The sequence below is a fragment of the Ornithorhynchus anatinus genome, chromosome 5, assembly GCF_004115215.2.
Source record: "Ornithorhynchus anatinus isolate Pmale09 chromosome 5, mOrnAna1.pri.v4, whole genome shotgun sequence".
In the NCBI taxonomy this organism is placed as follows: domain Eukaryota; kingdom Metazoa; phylum Chordata; class Mammalia; order Monotremata; family Ornithorhynchidae; genus Ornithorhynchus; species Ornithorhynchus anatinus.
The window spans coordinates 50,497,772-50,520,824 of record NC_041732.1 but is presented as its reverse complement, the minus strand read 5'-3'; the positions used below and the strand labels follow the sequence as shown (position 1 = coordinate 50,520,824).

Below are 23,053 nucleotides of genomic sequence, written 5' to 3'. Positions count from 1 at the left end.
TCTGGGAATCAGAAGGACCGAGGTTCTAATCCCGGCTCTGCCATTTGTCTACTCTGTGACCCTGGGCAAGTCACTTCACTTCTGTATGCCTCAGTAACCTCATCTGTAAAGTGCGGATTACGACTGTGAGCCCCACTGTGGGTCATGAACTCTGTCCGACCTGATTAGCTTGTATCTTCCCAGCGCTTAGTACAATGCTTGGCTTATAAGAAGCACTTGACAAACACCATTCCCCCCCCAAAACAAAACAAAACAAAAAACCCACCTCAGTTGTCCAACTAAGTGTACTATTTTCATCCTCTATGTATCATTCATAAAATGTGTGGGTCAGTGTTTTGACCATCCCTCCCCCTGGTTTCCTCCAGCTGTTCCTTTCTTTACCACTTCTGTAAAAGAATTTCACTTCCCTTCCAGAATTCTGAAAGTTGTACTTTATGCTGGAGCTGAACACAATCCAGGGATTTGGGAAAGGTGGCTGTTAATTTGACCTTGGGCTATTTTACTCACCAACTTTTAGGAGTCAAGCGGTTGAGCATCAGGTAGTCACATGAAAGGCAGATGTGGCTCAGTGGCTTGATAGTTTGATAGCTATAAAGGGTTCGGGGAACAGTCTTCAGAGCTGCTGATCTCAGATGATATGTGGCAGAAGTGGCAGTCCAAAAAACTCCAGGTAGAAGAGAAACTTGCTTCACTTGGCCTTACAGATGAGTTAGAGGCAAGTTTGGGCAGGGCGGGTGTGATAGGTGGGTTGGGAGAGGGGAAATGTGTTCTGGTTCTGGGATGGCTCTCCTCTCTCTCCACCATGAGTGACTGCTTTGCCTTAATCCCAGTCTTGCTGGATTCTACATCGTGTGAAGTGCTAAACTCACCTCAGTCATTCCTTTAAAACTGCAAGCCTTCTTTCTGCAGCAGACATTCTCCATAGCAGATGCCCTGGAGTTGTAGTGTGCAATGTATTTTAGAAGGATTCTGTGTGGACACTTTTGAGCATATGCTTTTATAGTGTGTGGATTGGTATGCAGTGTAGAACACAAAGATGGAAAAGGCTGCAAAAGACCAGATGTTAAAGAGTTTGCAGTGTTATTTGATTGTGTTTTTCTTATTCTCCCTATCCTCCTTCCTCCGTTAAGTGTCTTTGTTTAGGCCCAGGGATGGGAGTCCTGGTTAGCCTATTCTCAAAAGAGAGTTGTACTAAATACTGGTAACCAATACTGGCAGGGAAGCAGCGTGGCCATGTGGAAAGAACAAAGATATGGGAATCAGAGAATCTGGGTTCTAATCCCAGCTCTGCCTCTTGTCTGCTGTATGACTTTGGGCAAGTTACTTAACTTCACTTCAGTAACCTCATCTATAAAATGGGGATGAAGACTGTGAGCCCCATATGGGACAGGGACTGGATCCAATCTTATGTCTGCCCCAGTGCTTAGTACACTGTCCGGCACATGGTAAGTGATTAACAAATAGCATTAAAAAAAAAGTGGAGGGTCATCAACATCTACCACCACGGGGCTGATTGATGCCCAAGTAGGTTAGTTTTATTTACATGAGTGTTGTGTTTTTTCCTATCTCTTTGGAAGCTTTTTGAGGCAATTATGAAGTGAAGTGTTGGATTGTCTGTCTTCTAATATATAATAAATCCTGTACATAGAAATGAAAGGACCGAATATTTGAGGGGACTGAACACCCATGGTAACTGGTCCAACCTTGAGAAAACCAAAAAGCTGGACATTGTGATTCTGACACTGTGACATTTTGTGTTGGAAATCAGAGTTTTAATCCCAGTTTTGCCACTGGCCAACTGAGAGACCTTGGAAAAATCACTCAATCTCTCTGAGCTACAGATTTCTCATCTGTAAAATGGGAAGAATGATCACATGGTTTCCCCATATCTTAGACTGTGAGCTCCATGTGGAAAAGGAAGTGTGTCTGATCTGTTTGTCTTATTCTCTACTATAGTTTCCTGCATAATCCAATGTTCTAGATTTTCAAAAGGGAGAGAAAAAAGGAAAACCTCCTTGTTCTTGCAAAGTTAGATCCTGATAAGCTCATCTCTAGAGTGTAAGATTGTTGTAGGAAGGGAACATCTCACCAACTCTCTTTTATTGTCCTCTCCCAAACTCTTAGTACAGTGCTCTGCACAGAGTAAGTGCTCAATAAAGATGACTGATTGACTGATAAGAAAATTGTTGAATAGTCTACTAAATTACAGTTTTGCTGTGCTTAGTCAAACTTTCCATTTCAATAGTTTTTCGGTGGAAACATTATTTTGCACCTGAACGTGAGCTTATGGGACATGCACCCATTTCTCCTGTAATATGGAGGTTATGCTCTTGCAGGCCACTGAATTAAGGAAACCTTGCTCAGTAGTACAAACTGAATCTGACTTAGTGTGCACATGCACAGACTATTCTGATGCGATGTGATTCTGTATCCAACCAAACAGGCTGACATTGGTGGATGAATGTCCTCTGATTCTCTCTCCCTCTCCCCCAGTTAGACTGTAAGCCCGTCAGTGGGCAGGGACTATATCTGTTGCCGATTTGTACATTCCAAGTGCTTAGTACAGTGCTCTGCACATAGTAAGTGCTCAATAAATACTATTGAATGAATGAATGATTCCATAACCATGCCCTACCCAAAATGCCTAGTGGAAAAAAAACCGCAACACATAATAGCATAAGTGAGTGAATTTCTGTGGGAAATTCTATTTGGCTCTCAAGGCTAATCCACATACTCTTGCCTTTGCTTCTTCTCTTAGTCCCAGAGCGAATGGGGCAGTGCAGTGCATTAACTAATCCTCAGTGTATAATGGACAGCAGCTGTTAATGCCAGACTCCAGCTTCAAGTGGCTCTCGGAGTAGTATTTGCTTTCGGGGAATGGGGTGGTGAACACCAAATAAAGGCCATGAGGAATCAGTGTTTGAGTTAAAGGTTTCTGTGGTTTGTCTGTTTCCTTTAAAGCAGGCTGTTTTATGTTGTGAAAAAACTTTAGAATAAAAGGCTGGATGCTTCCTCATTCAAGTTCATTTTCAGATGGGGTTCATTCAGTAGTATTTATTGAGCACTTACTGTGGGCAGAACACTGTACTAAGGGCTTGGGAAGTCCAGTGTAACAATAAACAGACACATTCCCTGCCCACAATGAACTTACAGTCTCTTAAGGCCTTTTTTAAAAAATAGTATTTGTTAAGCACTTACTCTCTGTTCTAAGCACAGAGGTAGATATGTTAATCAGAGTGGATGCAGTCTTTGTCCCACATGGGGCTCACAGTCAAGTAGGAGGGAGAACAGGTATTGAAATCCCATTTTTCAGTTGTGCAAACTGAGACAGAGCGGTTAAGTGACTTGCCCAAAGGCACACAATAGGCAGGTGGACCTAGATCCTCTGGCTTCCAGGCCCGTGCTTTATCCACTAGGCCATGCTGCTCCCCATTGGTCATGGAGAGGAGTTCTGCACTAGAACATAATAATAATACTAATAATTGGGGTGTTTGTTAAATTTGTTAAGCTCTTATTATGTGCCCAGGCACTGTACTAAACATTGAGGTGGATACAAGAAAATCAGGTTGGATCTCACAGTTTCCATTCCCATTTTACAGATGAGGCAACTGTGACACAGAGAAGCGAAGTGACTTGCCTAAGGTAACATAGCAGACAAAGTGGTGGAGCTAGGATTAGAACCCATGATCTTCTGTCTTCCAGGCCTGTGCTCTGTCTAGTTTACTATGAGCCAAGAACTATGCTAAGTGCTAGAGTAGATAGATAATCAGGACAGACAGAATCCCCATCCCACATGGGGATCACATTCTAAACAGGAGGCAGTACAGCGATCTGATCCCTATTTTATAGATAAGGAAACTGAGGCTCAGAGAAGTTAAATGGCTTCCCAAGGCCACACAGCCACAAACAGTGAAGCTGGGATTAGAACCCAGGTCCCTTGACTCTCAGGCCTGGGCTCTTTCCACTAGACCCTGCTGCCCTTCCCATCTAACGGTGCACTTGGGAGCTTTCTGCATGAGGTTTTCCTCTGACATGTGAAGCAGAAAGAGAAAGGAATCATTTAGAGAATGAACTCCGGGAACACTGAGCAACAGCAAGATAAATTCGAGGACAACTCATTTTCTCTCATCCAAATCCAACCTCTTGTTTTCCTCCCCACAGGCCAATTTCTCATTAGAAGATGCAATGCTGATGATAAGCAGTAGTATCGAGTAAATTGGCTTAATTCCTAGTAAGTTGTTTTCTTCTGTTGCATTTCCTTTGAATTGTAACATTCCCCTCTACTAACCATTGTTTCTAGAGTTTGGTCACATTTGACTCTAAGTGAATGAAGATGGAGGAGTCAGTGTGCTGTCCAATTTACACAAAATCCCAGTTTTTCCATTTGAATTTCTAGCAAATTGTGGCCCACTTTTGCGTTTTCTTTCCCTTTCAGGGGCCGCATTTGTTTATTTAGTGAGTCATTCACTTGAACATAATCAGGATGTTCCCTTTACACAGATGTTAGTTTAGATACTCATTCCTCACTTGGATGTTTGTGAGGTAGCAGCTGTGGGTGACAGCCTGATCTCGAGGCCCTCTTGCATTCAACAAAGTCGTGGAGTCAAGTCTGACTGTATTTTAATAGTTCACACTGCCCTCAATAACACCATGGGATGAGAGCTTCTGATTGGCGATGGGTTCGTGGAGTGGTGGGGAAGAGAGCCCCTTTCCCTTTCCGAGCAGGCCCTGATTGGTTTGATCATAAATTGGTCAATCAAGCAATCATATTTATTGAGTTCTTACTGTGTGCAGAACACTGTACTAAGTGCTTGGGAGTGTACAATTATATCAGTTGGTAGGCACGTTCCCTCCCCACAGTGAACCTACACTCTAGAGGGGAAGATAAACATGAATATGGATTGTAAGATCGTCATGGGCCTAGCTCTGTTATATTGTACTCTTTCAAGCACTTAGTACAGTACTGTCCAAACAGTGCTCAATAAATACTGAGACTGATTGAGACTCCCATCAAACCATCAAATGACAGAATGACATTTCTAAGGCTTCAGGACCAAAAATTCGCTTGAAGGAATTGATGGTGATGGCGGTGGGCATGGTAACACTTGAACTTCCTTTGCTCTGCAGGTTTGTGTGTCTGTAGGGCCAAGTTGGAAAGGCTAGAGGGAGAGAGCATCTTGTTGAATTGGTCACTAGGGACAAGGAGAGTGTGGTGATTCCACGCCCTGGTTGCCTGATAAACCACCAAACATCCTGACGTTAATGAGCAACTAATATGCTTCAGCCCTGCTCCACTGGCCTAGGGTTCAGCTGGAAGGGGAGGTGGTCCTGGACCCATACTTTGGGGGACCGGCCTTCGGGATCCAAATCTGCTTCCTGGGGGACTCAGCTCATATGACAGGCCACCACTCTTGTGAGCAGGGTATGTATCTGTTTATTGTTAGTGTACTTTCCCAGGTGCTTAATACAGCGCCTTGAACACAGTAAGTGTCCATTAAATACAATTGAGTGAAATAAATGAATCTTCCCATCTTTGAAGCACTCCTGAAATCATAACTCTAAAAGCTCCCATTTCCCCTATTTTCCCTTCCTTCTGCATTGCCTAGGCATTTGGATCTCTACCTTTTATACACTTGATATTCACCCCATCCTCAGGCCCACAGCTCTAATGTATGTATCCATATACCCTGCCATTTCCCATTTTTGTTTTAATTTCAGTGTCATCTTCTCTAAACTGTAGTGAGCTCTATTTCATTGTCTTCTCCTAAGCGCTTAGTAAAGTGCTCTGTTAGAGAAACAGCATGGCCTAGTGGATGGAGAATGGGCCTGGGAATTAAAAGGACCTGGGTTCTAGTACTAGCTCTGCCATTTGTCTGCTGTGTAACCTTGTAACATTTCATTTCTTTGTGCCTCAGTTATCTCATCTGTAAAATGGGGATTAAGACTGTGAGCCCCATGTGGGACATGGATTGTGTCCTCCCCGATTAACGGGGAGACCAAGCAGGCCCAGGTCTATGAAGAGAAATCTAGCCTGCCCACCCTGGGCAGTTCATTTTTCCTTGGAAACTCAATCCAGTTCCTCTGATAATTTAAGGCCATTTCTGCTGCTGGTTAGTCCTCTGCCCCAAAGGCCACATATCAGTAGTATTTACTGCTCACCTAGTGTGCTAAGTACTGAACTAAACATTTAGGAGTGTACAGTAAAATAGGCATGATCCCTGCCCTTCAGGAATTACAATCTGAGTGAGGAAGAAACAACGAAAATAAATTACAGGTAGGGGGAAGCAATAGAGATTAAAGATTTGAATAGAAGTACCCCAGGGTGGGGGTGAGGGAGTACACTAGTGTTTAGGTGATGGGATGAGAAGCAGTGTAACCTAGTGGAAAGAGCATGGGCCTGAGAGTCAGAGGGTCTTGGGTTCTAATCCCATCTCCTTCATGTACCTTCTCTGTGACCTTGGGCAAATCATATAACTTCTCTTTGACTCAGGTCCCTCATCTGCAAAATGGCTCAGTGGAAAGAGCCCGGGCTTGGGAGTCAGAGGTCATGGGTTCGAATCCCGGCCCCCTCTGCTTGTCAGCTGTGTGACTTCGGGCAAGTCACTTAACTTCCCTGTGCCTGTTACCTCATCTGTAAAAGGGGGATTAAAGCTGTGACCCCCACGTGGGACAACCTGATCACCTTGTATCCCCCAGCGCTTACAACAGTGCTTTGCACAGAGTAAGCGCTTAACAAATACCACCATTATTATTAGTATTACTTGCTCTCCCTCCAATTTCCTGTGGAAAGCAGCTTGGCCTAGTGGATAAGGTACAAGCCCGGGAGTCAGAGGGACCTGGGTTCCATTCTCAACTCTGCCACTTGTCTGCAGTGTGACCTTAGCCAAGTCACTTAACTTCTCTGGGCCTCAATAGCCTCATCTGTAAAACATGGATTAAGACTGTGAGCCATGTGTGACAGGAACTCTGTCCAACCCAATTACCTTGTGTCTATCCCAGCAGTTAGTACAGTGCCAGGCACATAGTAAGCGCTTAACAAATACCACAATTAATATTACTATTATTAGACTCTGAGCCCCATGTGGGACCTGATTATCTTTTATCTACCCCAGTGTATAATAGTGTTAAGCACTTATGTGAAAATGCTGAAATGGCATTTGAAGAGGGAGTGGGGGGATAGTGGCAGATTACAGAGTTAGATGAGTCAGTATTAAGGGGTAGCTTCTTGGAGGAGATGTGATCCCTGGATCTCTTGGTGGCCCTCAGGATGCCTTATTGCATTCAAGTATTTGAATCCATGCCCTTGGCCAGCATTACTGCAGCTCCAAGACAGTGTTCTTGGGTTAACTCTGTGGCTCAGATTTCTGCCCTTGAATTTACCCCAACACCAAATCACTAACAGTGTTTTGGTTTTTGCTTGTGAATCTTGGGGAATACTCCCAATTCTTGAGTGTCTGAGAACTCATTTGGAAATTATTTAAATGACAGAGAGCAGACCTTGGATTCCCCCTTGTGCACATGCTGTAGGCAGATACTAATTTGACAGGTCTCTCTGTTAATAACCTACAGTTCAGGCATCCTGGGTATGTCCCTGTAGTTCTGCTTCTGCTGCATTGCAATTGAGCCTTTGCTCTTCACTATGTTCCCAGACACCTTGAGATTGCTTTGGATAGTCCTCAATTTCATTAGGTTATAAACTCTTAGGGGCAGGAACTGTGGTGTTTTTGCTTCTGGTGACTTCCCCAAAATGCTGGATACTGTGCATAGGGGTCACTCAGTAAGTCACATGGATTGATGATTCTCTTTCTTCCATCAATGTTTGTAACACTTTTTTTAAATGGTTTTGGTTAAGCACTTACTATGTGCCAGGCACTGTACTAAGCTCTAGGGGAGAAGCAGCGTGGCGTAGTGGAAAGAACACGGGTCTGGGAGTCAGAGGACCAGGGTTCTAATCCTGGCTCTGCCATGTGTGAAATGGGGAATGAGACCGTGAGCCCCATGTGACTCTGTCTATATCGATTTGCCTATATCCACCTCAGCCGTTAGTACAGTGCCTGGCATATAATTAGCATTTAACAAATACTTCAATAATTATTATTATTATTAAGAGGGAGGCAGGGCAGGTAATTCATTCCCCAGTTCAGGAAATTGAGGCCAAAAAGGCTAAGGGATTTGCCCAGCAGCCAAGTGGCAGAGCTGGGACTAGAAGCTGGATTTTCTAACTCCTAGTCTCATGCTCCTTTGACCACTAGGCCATGTTGCCTCCCACCCCAACTGAAGCTCCTTCTGACACTGGGATCATGGAAATTTGCCTAGCCAGGGTGATTGAGGAGGATAGCCCAGTCCCAGATCAATCAATCAATGATATTCATTGAGTGCTTACTGTGTGCAGAGCAACAGAATTAGCAGTCATTTTCCCTGCCCATAAGGAATTTATAGTCTAGAAACAAATTTATAGTCTAGAAGATAAGAGCTTGGGTGGGAATGTAAGCAAGTGTTTTTCTCCTGGTTTCAGGGCATTCCCATTCTATTAAAGACAGATCTCTTTATTGTGTTGTTGGCTTCCCTCAGATAAATTTTGGCATTGTTAAATGAGTCAACAATGAGGTCTTTATTTGCTTCAGTTGAAGAACTGCCCCCTGAAGTAGACCATAACCGTGGCAGTTTTGGCATTTTCTTCAGAGCAAAGGATTATATAAAAAAGGCCATGAAGAACAAAGCTTGCCGTTATACCAGGCATTTTCCTTTCCTGACTGACCTTTTACCCTGAGGATAAGGCTTTCTTGCCCCTCCCCTCTCTCTGGAGTTGGTGGTGCTGACACAGGAAGGTTGTATGAACATGTCTCATCGGCAACTTTGTCCTTCACCTGCTTGTGGGCTTATCAACTGATCAAAAGTACCTGTTGAGGGCTTAATGGGCAGAGCACTGTACTAAGCACTTAAACGAGTACAATGCAGTTGGTATACCCAATCCCTTTTTTATGTTATTAAGTGCTTACTCTGTGCCAGGCACTGTTGTAAGTGGTGGGGTAATTACAAGTAACCAAGTTGTACACAGTCCCTGTCCCATATGGAGCTCCCAGTGGCAATCCCCATTTTACAGATGAGGTAACTGAGGCACAAAGAAGTGAAGTGACTTGCCCAAGGTCAAACAGCAGACAAGTAGCAGAGCCGGGAGTATAACCCAAGTCCTTCTGTCTCCCAGGCCCAAGCTCTGGCCCAAGAGATCCCCTTCAAATATCTAATAAGTATCTTAAATGAGAAAGCTACTCTTATTAATACCATTACTATTATTATTAATCATATATATTGAGCTCTTAATATATGTGGAGCACTGTACTTAGCACTTGGGAGAGTATAATATAGCAATATAACTGAGTTAGTGGACACATTCCCTGCCAACAATGAGCTTACAGTCTAGAGGGGGAGACATCAATATACATATATATATAAATTAGGGATATGTACACATTTAGTCATATTTATTGAACATTTAGTGTGTGCAGAACAGTATACTAAGCACTTGGGAGAGTTCAGTATAACAATAGCAGACACATTCCCTGCCCACAGCAACCTTACAGTTTAGACCGGGAGACGGACAGTAATATAAATAAATTACCACTATCTACATAAGGGTTGTGGGGCTAAGGGGGCGGTGGGATGAATAAAGGGAGCAAATCCAAGTACAGAAGGGAGTGAGATAAGAGGAAAGGAGGGTGGCCAGGTCAGAGACGACTGCCATAATAATAATGATAATAATCATCATTGTGGTATTTGTTAAGCGCTTACTATGTGCCAAACACTGTTCTAAGCACTGGGGTAGATACAAGATAATCAGGTCGGACACAATCCGTGGCCCACAGGGGCATCCAGTCAATAAATTTGACTGAATGAATTGAATAAATGAGTAAATGAACTTTTGAAATATTTTAAAATAGGTCCCTCAATGGTGGTCAAGTGGGCCATATCATGGCTCAGTGGAAAGAGCCCAGGCTTGGGAGTCAGAGGTCATGAGTTTGACTCCCGGCTCTGCCACTTGTCAGCTGTTTGACTGTGGGCAAATCATTTAACTTCTCTGTGCCTCAGTTACCTCATCTGTAAAATGGGGATTAACTGCGAGGCTCATGTGGGACAACCTGATTACCCTGTATCTACCCCAGCGCTTACCACAGTGCTCTGCATATAGTAAGCGCTTAACAAATACCAATGTTAATATAATAAGAGTGTGGGTGTAGACTGCCCCAAGCCTTCCAGCTAGATAGTGCTTGAATGTCTTCCTGGCTCGGAGACTGGAGGATGGGAATTCTGCCTCCCTGGAGCCTGGCTGTGCCTCAGGGAGGGTCAGCATCACCCCTAGCCAGCTTATCCTCCCTGCTCAAACAAGGTGACTCAGAGTGAAGTCTGACTCCTCTTCAGTCCCTCCCCTCTCTTCCCTCTCCTCCGTCCTCCTGCCACCCTCTCCCCGCCTCAACACAACACCCGCCCCAGTCATGCTAGTGATTGAAGAGAGGTTTTGGCTGGGAACAAATGGCTAAGTCTGGTTAGTCATATGGAGACCTGGACTGCGGCTTGGAGGAAAAAATGTTTTCTGGGTAAGGATAATGAACATCTCTTGATGCAGGGGCCATAAGTAAAAGAGGGATAATATTGGTAGCATTGCAGTGGTCTGGCTTTCATATCACATTTTGGGCAGTGAAAGTGCCTTTTGTGTGGAGATTTTGCTACACTTTGCCAAGTATTATTATTTCATTGTTGAGACAAGGCTCTGAAACTTAGGAGTGAAACTCTCAGGCTCATATGTTGCTGGAAGTTTGCGGATACTCGTAAAGACTTTCTAGATGCCCATTAAAGATAGTAGAGGATTATATGAAGGAAGAATGCTCATTTTCCCAGGATGCTGAGATAGCAGGACCTTCAAAATTGTTGAATCAAGAAAACCAAACCCTGGTCAGGGTCCTGGAAAGGGAGGTTGAGGTTGCTGGTGAACAAATCCCTGAGACATTCTGGGGACTGGGACCTCATCTTTTATGGATCCATTTTTTAAAATGGTATTTGTTAAGCATTTACTGTGTTCCAGGCACTGTACTAAGTGCTGGACTAGATACAAGTGAATTATGTTGGATACAGTCCATGACCCACGTGGGCCTCACAGTCTTAATCTCCATTTTGCAGACGAAATAACTGAGGCACAGAGAAGTTGTGACATGCTTGTGGTCACAAAGCAGACAAGTGACGGATCTGGGTTTAGAACACAGGTCTTCTGATTCCTAGGCCCTTGCTATTTCCACTAGGCCACGGTGCTTCCCAATTCAATGACTAGCCTTCTGGAGGAAGCCAGGAAATGCTAAATACTAAAACCTCTCAAGAACCTCTCTTTCTCCTCCAGCATCTTTGGTGCAGATTAGCTGGAGTGCTTGCAACCCCTATTTCAACCTCTGTTCCCAAAGAACTAGAGGCAGGATATCCATCCTGGAAAACTGTTGGTTTGGGAATTCCCTCCCCTCCTGAATTCCATCCAACTCTCACCCCGACATGAGACCTTTAACCTGAAATTTTTATGATAATTAGGAGATCTTGTTAGAGGACAGTAAAACTGTTCATATATTTTTGCTTTCATATTTGGCATGGTGCGGGCACCTAAAACACCAGCTCACAGGTATATTTCTATAAATAAATAAAAATGCCTGGGAAAGTAGCAAGAAATGTCGCCATGATGTCCACCAGCTGCCTTCCGATGTTCTTGATGGTGATTTAACAAGCTTCATAAATAGACAAGGGCTAGACAGAATGCAGATTTAAGATGATTGTCCAAAATGGGACATTAATAAGTCCAGTAATATGATTTCTGGCATTTGTGTCTGTTTCAAACCACTAATATGTTTACTGCATTATAGAACCTCCTATTGCAAACCGCACGTGTGTTCATATGTAGCGTGTTTTTAGATTAGATAATTGGTGGGAAATGAGTTCTCCATGAATTTGGGTGGGCTGATAGTTTAGTGTTGGAAAAAAGTGGATTTAATTCAAGATTCAGAGGCCTATGAGAAATCACCTGGTTGTAAATATTTGAACAGTGTTAATCCAACTTTACTTAATTGAATTTCCCCTACCTTAAGATTTTCTACTTTTTATTTCGGTTGTATAGTTTTCTGTATGAAAGTTCATTGCTGCATTAATCTTGATTGAGGATGTGTTAAGGTCAGAATAGCTCCTTTTGTGGAGAGTGTGGTGAAAATTTTTGCGGGCTTGTAGAGTTTTTAAAAATGACTTGCAAGACTGGATTGTTTAATTATTTGAGTGTTGGTTTGGAAACCGGTTAACATTATTGGTCATTTCATATTCAGTTTTGTTTTCCCAGTGAGTCACCTTGATCTTTCCCTTCTCCCGTGTGGGAATTTGGCCACAGGTAGCATAAGGGGGAGGGATTTTGTTTGTGGAAATGAGTCAGTTTGATCCCAGGCCTGTTTTTAGGAAAAGCATATGGAGAAACAGCCCAGTAAGGATGGAGAAGAAAAATGAAACCAGAGAAGAATTTTCTCAGGCAGAGGGAGTATCTTTAGCTCTGGAAGACCAAGTCACCAACTTTGGACTGTGCAGGAACCAGAGAAGACAGCTTGATGTAAAGCTGTGTTGGAGATGTGGATACATAAAACAGAGAGAAGACTTTTTGGTATTTGTGGATGAGAAGAATTGTGAATGGTGTCACCTCTTCCTTAAGCAAGCACCCCCATGTCATTCTCCCTTTTCTTCTCCCTCCTTTAATAATAGTAATGATAGCAATAATAATAATTGTGGTCATTAAGTATTTACACGTGTCAGGCGCTACTCTAAGTGCAGGGGAAGATGCAAGATAATCAGATCAGACACAGTCCCACAAGGGTTCACAATCTAAGTAGGACACAGAACAGATATTGAATCCCCATTGTACAGTTGAGGTTACTGAGGCACAGAGGATTTGTGACTTGCTCAAGGTCACACAGGAGGCATGTGGCAGAGTCGGAATCGGCACCCAGGTCCTCTGACTTCCAGGCCCTTGCTCTTTCTGTTAGGCCATGTTGCTCCTTTAGTCCGATATTCACATTTGGAAATGTTTGTGCTCTGGAGAAGAAATCTCTACAAGAGGTGGGAATGGGAAAACATGCCAAAACACTAAGATTCTTAATAAGACCCATTTTGTTATGAGGAGAAATGTGGTTCCACTGGATTGATTTCTTGATTTAGGTGATCAGCCTCAAACCCAAAACAGGATTTGTTCCTGATGAGCCCCACGCTAAGGAAAACTTGTTTTATGACCTCTGAGACTTGGCCAGTGCCATGTAGTTGTGAACAGTTGTTGCTTCCAGCATCACATCTCTTTCTGTCATCAGGCCATCAAATGGCAGGGACTGTCTCTATCTATTGCCGACCTGTTCATCCCAAGCGCTTAGTACAGTGCTCTGCACATAGTAAACGCTCAATAAATACTACTGAATGAATCAGGCACAACTTGCCTAAATAACATTCCTTAATTCCCCACCAGCATTCTGTGCAAAACCATAGCGAAAGCACATGCTCATAGAATCATAGTGTTTCTCAGAGCTTCCCTGTTCTGTAAATGAGCAGGGATTTAACCCAATTTAGCTTCATTTGGTTGACAAATCAAATTTATTGAGCATTTACTGTGTGCAGAGCACTGTACTGTGTGCTTGGGAGAGGACAATGTAACAGAGCTGGTGGATATTTGGTGGCCTCCCATTTACTGGACAGGGCAAAAAACATCCATTGTTCTGACCTGCTACACGATTGCAAGTTGTAGAGGTAGAGAATCTAGAACTAAATTTGGAATAGGTGGCATTTCATCATTCTCTCCTCCCTACCCCCAGCCTCCAACACACATACACAAACACACACACACACACGCAGAGTCACTGTCACCTCTCATTTTCAGAAGGGAGTGTTAACATAGTAAGAAAGTAGGGATCATTGCATTCACCAGAGAGAATTCTTTTCTAACAATACTTTCCATGTGGGCCACATATGCTTCTTAATTTCTGCCTGGCACTTAGCCTCCCAGACCAGTTCACCCTGATGTTCGTCTCACGTGGAGTGCATTCACCAGGAAGGTATTTTGTGTGTGTTTGTATAATTTAAGTATAATTGAAGCATGCTCTATGAGTGATGTTCTGGCGTAGAATTTGGCGGAGAATTCAATACATAAGAGTCCACGGATGCCAGCTTTTATTTCAAAGTAAAATAACGTGGAAAAAATCGGTGTGTTAATCGTCTGTTCCCAGCTGAATATCATTTTGAGGACTGGTTTCCCAGTGTTTTGTTATTCATCAAATTGTGCAGACTCTTGGAAGGACTGGGTGTATCGGGTTTGATTGTAGTTTTAACCTTAAATGCACATTCTTTCAGGCTTAGAGGAATAAGATCTTGTTTTGTGCTCTCACCACATTTTTGCTGTTCTTTGTGATGGCCAAAGAGAATACCCATGACTTGCTTCCTCCTAGTTTTTGTTATGACTCAACATCTGTAAAGAGAAAACCATGGCCGTGAGGTATTAACCCTCCCGTTTCCAATTGATGATGAGTGTTCGCATGGAATTTGACTTTTTTTTGACAGTGATCTCAGCTCATGCTCTTGTTAACTGCACACTAGGAAAAAAAAGATGTCTGGATGCCATCTAGATGAAATGTTAAAAACTGTGTAAATGGGGCTGTAATATTTTATTAATGCTGAATTTGCTTTGGATTCAGAGAAACAGAAATGTTGTCTCAATATGAATAATGTAGGAAAAATTAAATGCTAGAGGCCTAGTTCCCAGATTCAATATATGTGATAAGCTGTTTTATACATCCACAAATGATGCAGATTTGGTCTAACTCCAACACCTGCTTATCTTGTGCCCGACTCAGAGAGAGGTCTGGGGCAGGGAAGGTGGGGTGGAGCAGTATTTAGGGTGTGACAGTAAGAGAAACTGTTGATAGGCAAGAGTTAGGCCAAGAGAAATGGAATTGAGCGTGAGGAATCAATTAACCAATTGTCTTTATTGATTGCTTACTGTGTGCAAAGCACTGTACTAGTGCTTGGGAGAGTCAGCACAACAGAATTAGTAGACAGATTCCTTGCCCACAAGGAGCTTACGGTCTAGAGTGGGAGACAGACATGTCCTCTCCCGAACTTTCCCGTCACTGTGGTCGGCACAACTATCCTTCCTGTCTCACAAGCCCACGACATTGGGGTCATCCTTGACTCTGCTCTCGTATTCACCCCACATATTCACTCTGTCACCAAATCCTGCCAGTCTCACCTTCTCAACATCACCAAGATCCACCCTTTCCTCGCCATTCAAACCACTACCACGTTAGTATGATCGCTTATCCTATCCCGACTGGATTACTGCATCACCCTCCTTTCTGACCTCCCAACCTCCTGCCTCTCCCCACTTCAAGTCCGTACTTCACTCCGCTGCCGGGATTATCTTTCTACAGAAATGTTCAGGGCATTCATTCATTCATTCAATAGTATTTATTGAGTGCTTACTATGTGCAGAGCACTGTACTAAGCGCTTGGAATGAACAAGTTGGCAACAGATAGAGACGGTCCCTGCCGTTTGACGGGCTTACGGTCTAATCGGGAGAGACGGACAGACAAGAACAATGGTAATAAATAGAGTCGAGGGGAAGAACATCTCGTAAAAACAGTGGCAACTAAATAGAATCAAAACAATGTACAATTCATTAACAAAATAAATAGGGTAATGAAAATCTATACAGTTGAGCAGACGAGTACAGTGCTGAGGGGATGGCAAGGGAGAGGGGGAGGAGCAGAGGGAAATGGGGGAAAAAGAGGGTTAAGCTGCGGAGAGGTGAAGGGGGGGTGGTAGAGGGAGTAGAGGGAGAAGGGGAGCTCAGTCTGGGAAGGCCTCTTGGAGGAGGTGAGTTTTAAGTAGGGTTTTGAAGAGGGGAAGAGAATCGGTTTGGCGGAGGTGAGGAGGGAGGGCGTTCCAGGACCGCGGGAGGACGTGGCCCGGGGGTCGACGGCGGGATAGGCGAGACCGAGGGACGGTGAGGAGGTGGGCGGCGGAGGAGCGGAGCGTCCGGGTTGGGCGGTAGAAAGAGAGAGGGAGGAGAGGTAGGAAAGGGCAAGGTGACGTAGAGCCTCGAAGCCTAGAGTGAGGAGTTTTTGTTTGGAGCGGAGGTTGATAGGCAACCACTGGAGGTGTTTAAGAAGGGGAGTGACATGCCCAGATCGTTTCTGCAAGAAGATGAGCTGGGCAGCGGAGTGAAGAATAGACCGGAGCGGGGCGAGAGAGGAGGAAGGGAGATCAGAGAGAAGGCTGACACGGTAGTCTAGCCGGGAAATAACGAGAGCCCATAGCAGTAAGGTAGCCGATTGGGTGGAGAGGCAAGGTTGGATCTTGGCGATATTGTAAAGGTGAAACCGGCAGGTCTCGGTAACGGATAGGATGTGTGGGGTGAACGAGAGAGACGGGTCAAGGATGACATCGAGATCGCGGGCCCGAGAGACGGGAAGGACGGTCATGCCATCCACGGTGATAGGGAAGTCTGGGAGAGGACCGGGTTTGGGAGGGAAGATGAGGAGCTCAGTCTTGCTCATGTTGAGTTTTAGGCGGCGGGCCGACATCCAGGTGGAGACGTCCCGGAGGCAGGGGGAGATGCGAGCCTGAAGGGAGGGGGAGAGGACAGGGGTGGAGATGTAGATCTGCGTGTCATCTGCGTAGAGATGGTAGTCAAAGCCGTGAGAGCGAATGAGTTCACCGAGGGAGTGAGTGTAAATGGAGAACAGAAGATGGCCAAGAACTGACCCTTGAGGAACTCCAACAGTTAAAGGATGGGAGGGGGAGGAGGCGCCAGCGAAGGACTCCGAGAATGACCGGCCAGAGAGATAAGAGGAGAACCAGGAGAGGACAGAGTCCGTGAAGCCAAGGTGAGATAAGGAATGGAGGAATAGGGGATGGTCAACAGTGTCAAAGGCAGCAGAGAGGTCAAGGAGAATTAGAATGCAGTAGGAGCCATTGGATTTGGCAAGAAGGAGGTCATGGGTGACCTTAGAGAGAGCATGTCACCCCCCTCCTCAAAAATCTCCAGAAAAGACTCCTATCAAACAAAGATTCCTCACTACTGGCTTCAGTGTTCTCCATCACCTTGCCCTTTCTTACCTCACCTCCCTTCTCTCCTTCTACATCCTGGCCCACACACTCTGCTCATCTGGTGCTAACCTTCTCTCTGTGCCTCAATCTCGTCTGTTTCGCCGCCGACTCCTGGCCCGTAACCTACCTCTGGCCTGGAACTCCCTCCCTCCTCAAATCCTCCAGACACTCTTCCCTTCTTCAAAGCCCTACTTCCTGAAGGTGTACCTCCTCCAAGAGGCCTTCCCAGACAGTCCCCTTTTCCTCATCTTGCCCTCCCTTCCTCGTCACCTTAACTTGCTCTCTCTTCTCTTCCCCCCACCCCATAGCCCTTAGGTATATATGCATATATCTATAATTTTATTTATATTGATCCTTGTTTACTTGTTTTGATGCCTGTCTCACCCTTCTAGACTGTAAGTCTTTTGTGGGCAAGGATTGTCTCTATTGCTGAATTGTACTTTTCAAGTGCTTAGTAAAGTGCTCTGCACACAGTAAGTGCTCAAAAAATATGGTTGAATGAATGAAAATATATTACACACATGTTCATAAGTGCTGTGGGGCTGTGGTTGGGGAGACTATCAGGAGCATAAAGGGTACAGATCCAACTGCATAGGCAACCCAGAAGAAAGAGGAAGAATGGGAAAAAAGGGCTTAATCAGGGAAGGGCTCTTGGAGACGGTGTGATTTTAATAAGGCCTTGAAGGTGGGGAGATTGAGATTCTGTTGTGTATGGAGAGGAAGGGAGTTCAAAGTCAGAGGGAAGTTGTGAGCAAGGGGTTAGCTGTGACATAAGTGAGATTGAGTACGTGGACATTAGAGGAGTGAAATGTGTAGAGTTGGTTGTAGTAGGAAATCAGTGAGAAACCAAGGTGTTGAGTCTCAGTTGGGATAAGAGATGGGAGACTGAGGAGGAAAATTGAGAGGATAGTGAACACCCCGCCCCCCCCCCCCCCAGTTATTGGTCTAATGGTAGGCCATTATTGGCCAAATCATTGGATCAGCCAATGATTTCTTTTTATCGAGGCATTGTTGGTGTCAGTGCATGTAACCAATACCTCTTAAATTGCTAGAGATTTCAAGAATTTTCAACAGTTCATGTCTTAATGCGAACTATTCAGCCAGATTCTTAGTGCCTTTACTGTCATCTCAGAAATGTGGCTTCTGTAGCTGTTACATGCCAAAATTACATTCCGCAATTCAAATACTCAAGTTTAGCCTACAGCCAGTTCTTCCTAGAATGCTGTTTTCACTTCACTATTTAGATTGAAAGCCATGGTTGAATGGGATGCAGTGGGTTGGAAGAAACAGTTGGGAGCATGCATGTGGCATAGTCAAGGCATTGGTACTATATTGCAGGTTTTCCTTAACCTGTGGTTCATCGAGAACTGACAAAAACAGGCATTCCCAGATTAATCTCAAATCTCTCTGATTTAATCCCCTTCAACTGCTACCTCTATCCTTCCTTCCAAGGCAAAGTACTCATACTCCCCCCCACCCTCCATCCCCCCTCATCCCCCCATATAACTTATTTCTTCCTCTTATCTGTAAATTAAGTGCTTATCATCTCCAGTAATGATGAACTCCTTGAAGGCAGGGTTCTTGTTGTATTCCCCCAAACACTTCTTATCTGTGACTGTGGGCAAGTCACTTAACTTCTCTGTGCCTCAATTAGCTCATCTGTAAAATGGAGGTTAACTGTGAGCCTCACATGGGACAACCTGATTACCCTGTATCTACCCCAGCGCTTAAAACAGTGTTCTGCACATAGTAAGCGCTTAACAAATACCAACATTATTATTATTATTATCTTGCTCTATGCAGTAGGTGCTCAATAAATGCCACTAATTGTCTCTAGACCGTAAGCTCCTTGTGAGCAGGGAACATCTCTACCAAATCTGCTATAGCGTGTTCTTCCAAGCTCTACACTGCTCCTTTCACAGTAAGCGGCCAACAAATATGATTGATAGTAGTAATAGTATGTATTAAACATTTACTCTGTATACAGAACACTGTACTAAGCACTGGGAAAGAAATATATGGATGAGACGGGCAGGGTCCCTGGTCCGAAAGGGTTCACAATCTACTGAGGAGGGAAGGGGTGAGGCGGAAGACAGGACTCAGGGAAAGCAAATAAAAGGATTAGGAACATGAAGGGCGCAGGAGGGTTTCAGGTTCCTCTCAGCTCAGCCCCAGAGTCCCAGAGGAGAGCAGCATGTCTCCCCCGCCCCCCCAAAGCATTAAGCTCTGGAGTAGACAGCAGATAAATCACATTGGACACAGTCTCTGTCCCACATAGGATTCACAGTTTTAATCCTCAGTTAACAGATAATAATAATAATGTTGGTATTTGTAAAGTGCTTACTATGTGCAGAGCACTGTTCTAAGTGCTGGGGGAGATACAGGGTGATCAGGTTGTTCCACGTGGGGCTCACAGTCTTAATCCCCATTTTACAGATGAGGGAACTGAGGCACAGAGAAGTTAAGTGACTTGCCCACAGCCACACAGCTGACAAGTGGAAGAGCAGGGATTCGAACCCATGACCTCTGACTCCAAAGCCCGTGCTCTTTCCACTGAGCCACGCTGCTTCTCTAACTGAGGTAACTGAGGCCCAGAGAAGTTAAGTGACTTGCCTAAAGTCACACAGCAGATAACTGGCAGAGCTGGGATTAGAACCCAGGTCTTTCTGACTCCCAGGTCTGTGCTATACCCACCAGGTCACACTGCTGCTCCATGGTCCAGAGGAAGTCCCCACATTGTGCTCTTCACACAGTAAGCACTTGAATACGAATGAATGAATGAAGTGACAGAGAGGCCTCAGAACTTGAGCAAAGTCACCACTGCACATACTCAGTCCAAATTGCAAGGAGCCCTTCTTGAAATTCAGTTGGGCCTGGCTGAGATGGGATTGTCAGCTTGGGTTCAGGACCCACACATGTTGAAGATGGTGAGCTAATATGTTGGCTTTGTGGCAGATGGCTAACAGCAGCAAAATTGATCTTCAGTTACTTATGTTTCTTGATATCTGATTTGGGAGTCTGTGATCATATTGTGACTCCATTGTCTGCTTTCCAAAGGAACTGATTATTCTTCATATTAAGGAAATGATCCTGATTTGGAGGGGATTTCTGACCCCATCTGCTGCCTCAGTGGAAAAATTTAGAAATTCAGAGGGAGAACAAGATTCACCGGAGAGTCAGCTTACCACCCCCTCATCATTTCTCCTCCTGTAATCTGTTCTTGGGGAGAAATGCACACCAACAAAGCTAAAAGTAAAAAGGGCCTAAATATAGAACAGTGTGAAGTCAAATTCTAGTGTGAGTAAGAAGTGTGGGGTGCATGAGCTGGTTAGGCGTGTGCAGTGAGACAGTTTGAGAACGTCTGAGGTTGGATATGGGTCAGTTGGAGTTGCAGGGAAACTGATCAATTTGAGCCATTTGGCACAAGGGACATTTTCACGAGTTCCCTGAGGTGGAGGAGCAAAGAAGCACTGTAGGAAGTAAGTTTTGCACATGGGGTGAATTTCATGCACCCTTGGCTTTTACTTAGAGGACTCTAAAGGTGAGTCAAAGTTCAGGTATTTGGGTCAGCCACTGAGTATTTAATCCCAGCTCTGCCACTTATCAGCTGTGTGACTTTTTAGGCAAGTCACTTAACTTCTCTGTGCCTCAATTAGCTCATCTGTAAAATGGGGATTATGACTGTGAGCCCCAAGTGGGACACCCTGATTAGCTTGTATCTACCCCAGAGCTTAGAACAGTGCTTGGCACATAGTAAGCACTTAGCAAATACCACCACCATTATTATTATTATTATTATTAATAATAATAATAATAATATAATGCTAAGTGTATTTGTTAAGCACTGGCTGCATGCCAAGCACCATACCAAGGACTGAAACAGACACAAAATAATCAGGATAGACACTGTCTGTGTCCTAAAAGAGGCTCACAGTCTAAGGAGAAGGTAGAACAGGCATTAAACCTCCATTTTCCAGAAGAAGAAACTGATTCACAGAGACGTTAAGTGACTTCTTGCCCAAGAAAATAGAAAATAGTAGAAAATAGATGTGAAGCAACACTGAACCTCCTTTTGTAGATTGTCATTTTTCTACCACTTTAGATTCTCAAACATTTTCCACTTTACTGAGTCTTTAAACAACCCAGGAGAGTGAGTGGAGATCTAGAATTAGGAAAGTTTCCTGGCTTGGCTGTTTCTTATCAAGTGGGAATTCACCTCAATTGGAAAAAGTTGAAGGATATATTTGGATAGTTTGTCATTTCGCTATTGTTTTCCTTTCTAAAAAGGTTAACATTACGAGGAAACTTTCTGATGTTTGGGATCAAACAATTCCTTCTGCGGCAGTGAAAAAGCAACTTTGGATCAGGGGAACAAAAAGATGGCTTCAGATACAGCAGGAGTTGTGGCAAACCTCCTATGACCCCGAGGTCTGAATTTGAGATGTCACAATAAAAAATAATTAAGATTGTTTTCAGAGAAGTTGGGGAGGGTGGTGCTTTTTCTTTTTTGGTATGTCTGTGAAACTGACTCCTGACCAGATGAGCTTCATTTGGGCATTGGGAAAGATTTCTAGAGCCTTGGAGGCTGGGGTCAGATATTATGTCCTGGTTGTATTTCAGATATCTAAGCATCAGAGCTATAGTTTAGCTTCTCTTAGTTTGTATAGGATTAGAGATAATAGTGCTTGCTTTATAAACAACTGAACCAAGGCAAAACCAAATGCCACCCTAATCGAGCCTGAAAAATATAGAGGAAGTCCGCTACTCAGAGGACTTTATAAACATAATCCCCGAACTAAGTAAGCAGTGTGGCCAAATGTAATTTGTGTTAAGGAAAACACACTACTCCAAAGGAATTATACTGACTCTCCGGTTTTCAATTGCAATATGCGCTTTACTGTGCACAGAATTTCAGCATCCAAGAGTTTCAGTTCCCCTAGATATGTTTTCCAGAGGAAGTCGTGAATTTAAGGCAATAGGAAATAGAAGTGCGGCGGATTCACTTGGTTAATTAAATGCTTTGTTCTGGTGATATGTGTAGAAGAAGCTAGTTTATGTGGGCACCCTTTCCGAGGTCCATCATTAGCTGTTCTACGAGATGGATCCCTCCAGACCATAAGTGAGCTTGCTCTTGGCAGGGAACGGGTCTACCAACTCTGCTGTATTGTCCTCTCCTAAGCAGTCACATTTATTGAACACTTACTGTGTGCATGGCACTTTACCAAACGCTTGCGAGAGTAAAACACGACAATGTAACAGACACACTCCCTGCCCAAGATGAGCTTACAGTCTAATGCTTAGTACAATGCTCAGCACACAGGATATGCTCAACAAATATGATTGATTGATTTGGAACTGGAAGATGCTGCCACTCTTAATCACAAACAGGATTTACCCCAGATTTGGGTGCCTCTCAGGTGTGAATTCACACGTTGTCTTTGGGGAGGTTGCAGAGGCTGTATTTAGTCTACCCTCTCTCTAGTAAAACCTTGAATATTTGTATAAATTATGTAAGGTCTCTTAATTTATACAAGGACTTGTAACCGTTTATCTTGAATACCTCTAGTTTAACACCAGTTTACAACCTGTCAGGAAATATCAATGAATCAGTGGTATCTACTGAGGGCTTACTGTGTACAGAAGAATGAACTAAGCACTTGGGGATGTACAGTGGAACCGTTTCTTACTCACGAGGATCTTAAAGTCTAGAGGAGTAGGCAAACTAGAATAAATTATGGCGGGGGTGGGAGAGGTGAATATCTAGTGCCTAAAGGGTATAGCTATAAGGGCACAGGTGAAGGAGAGAGGGAGCTGAGAGAAGTGGATTTAGGTGGGGAAGGTCTCTTGGAGGACATTTGATTTTAATAAAGATTTGAAGCTGGGGAGATTGCTGTATTG

General features: G+C 44.1%; 1 protein-coding gene across 3 annotated transcripts in view; it reads left to right on the top strand.

Moving 5' to 3' along the window:
- TLN2 (talin 2) overlaps positions 1-23,053 on the top strand; it is a 488,673-nt gene that overhangs the window by 56,686 nt on the left and 408,934 nt on the right. Inside the window, exon 3 of one of the 3 annotated variants that reach the window (XM_029064741.2) lies at positions 4,162-4,231. The exons of the other annotated variants lie outside the window; for them this stretch is intronic. The gene's annotated coding sequence lies outside the window, so the exon portion shown is untranslated. The remainder of the gene's footprint in view (positions 1-4,161; positions 4,232-23,053) is intronic. 3 annotated transcript variants of the gene reach the window in all.